Here is a 1,158-nt window from a genome sequence, read left to right as displayed (position 1 = left end):
ATTTTTAAGGGGGCAAAGGAAAAATAGCAAGGGATTTACTTATGGAGAAGGGACAGATATAAACACAGAAGCAGGGTAAAAATAACAGTCTGAAACAGTCATAAGGAATCCATCTATTCTTTAACCATTATCTATCAACCAAACATGCCTATCACAACATATAAATCTGTATATGCATATACATTTAAGGTGTAAATTCAAATTTCTCAGCTGAGGCCAACCATTAGAGAATTCTTGCCACAATAATAATGTTCCTCACAATAGCCATAGATTTTCTCACAAAACAACCAACATTAGGTGTAAGAATCTGCTTTGAAACTGTTGGTCACAACTGGTCATGAAACTACCAAAACATTCTAGGCTATTGCTGTTACCAAGTGCTGTCACCTAGAGGCAAAAGGTGAGTCCCTGTTGTTGAAAAATCCATGCATTTCAGACTCAAAACACAGAAGACTCCAGATGGAACTTTCCTAAAGTCTCCAACCCTAAGAGAGACATAGGTGGATCTAATTTTCATAGGAAGTAGAAAAAGACAAGATCTCGTAAATAAACCGGGAGCATGGGGATCATGGGAGAAGGTAGAAGGGGAGGGGAAAAGGGAGAGGAGCAGAAAAAAAATATATAGCTCAATAAAAACAGTAAAAATGTGATGCATATCTACAAAGATATATTACTCAGCTGTAGATGAAATGAAAAGTGTGAAGTCTGGATCAATCTTTGATCGCCAAAACTATCATTATAAGAATAATCTTCTAGAATAATTGAAATTATCTGTTGGTACTTGCAAACTCGGTTCTCTTTTTTTTATGGTGGAAGGACAGAACCTTCAAACCGACAAACATCCATGCTAACTTTCATGTTAAATCTATTCTTTCTTCAAGAGAGTGTCATATAGAACTTGGCATTCCTGTAGAACTTTTAGATATTAATCTTGAAAGGAAAGCCTGTAATATTAATTGAATCTGAAAATGTTTTTGGGTTTTGTTGGTGGTGGTTCTGTTTGCGAGTTCCACAGGTATGGTTTTAAACATAAACATTTAAAAGTAAACTTTTCTCCAGCATTAATTTTCCATCTGAGACATATGCACCTGTTATCTCCAAAGTGAGTTCTAGGGCAGTCAGAGCTACATGGGTAGACCCTGACTTTTGTTGTTGTTG

This window comes from Microtus ochrogaster, unplaced genomic scaffold (genome assembly GCF_000317375.1).
Source record: "Microtus ochrogaster isolate Prairie Vole_2 unplaced genomic scaffold, MicOch1.0 UNK134, whole genome shotgun sequence".
NCBI lineage: Eukaryota > Metazoa > Chordata > Mammalia > Rodentia > Cricetidae > Microtus > Microtus ochrogaster.
The sequence above is the reverse complement of the archived record's forward strand: the minus strand, read 5'-3'. Positions refer to the sequence as shown.